Source organism: Sprattus sprattus (assembly GCF_963457725.1).
Source record: "Sprattus sprattus genome assembly, chromosome: 3".
NCBI lineage: Eukaryota > Metazoa > Chordata > Actinopteri > Clupeiformes > Clupeidae > Sprattus > Sprattus sprattus.
Window position 1 is genome coordinate 17288662 of NC_137922.1, and position 466 is coordinate 17289127.

Here is a 466-nt window from a genome sequence, read left to right on the forward strand (position 1 = left end):
TCTCTTCCCGCTGCAGGTTGAGAAATGTTTATAAATCAAAAATCACACTTAACTTTGCGCCCACCTCATAGCAGACGGCTTTCTCCCTGTACGTCTGACAGAACAAGCACGCTTTTAGTCCGAGAAGCAGTGCCCCCGGAATCCGGTGTGAAGAGCGACAGCCTGTGCGCTGTTCAGTCAACTTCTCTCTTATACACTGGTCCTCTGTATTTCTATCTACGAGGGGAAACTAGAAATCCTGAGAAGACACACTCACACACTCAACCCATAACCGAGTCACAGAGTGAGAGTGAGAGAGAGAGAGAGAGAGCACTCAGCAAAACATGGACTGGATTAGACTGGCCCTTTTATGTATGACGCTATAGGTTATGTTTGCCTTGACACATGGAGAAGAGGCAGGACATATCATGTAAATCTGCCAGGATAACCAAGGTAAACACGAGACTGATCCACTTGCAACCAATCA

The 466-nt window shown here is 46.8% G+C and overlaps 1 protein-coding gene across 2 annotated transcripts in view; it reads right to left on the reverse strand.

Moving 5' to 3' along the window:
- The window catches only part of gpc6a (glypican 6a), a 117837-nt gene extending 117585 nt beyond the window's left edge, over positions 1–252 (reverse strand). For both annotated transcript variants that reach the window (XM_080835786.1, XM_080835785.1), the window contains exon 1: positions 1–252. This exon is cut by the window's left edge and continues 273 nt beyond it. The gene's annotated coding sequence lies outside the window, so the exon portion shown is untranslated.
- Positions 253–466: the final 214 nt, after the last annotated feature.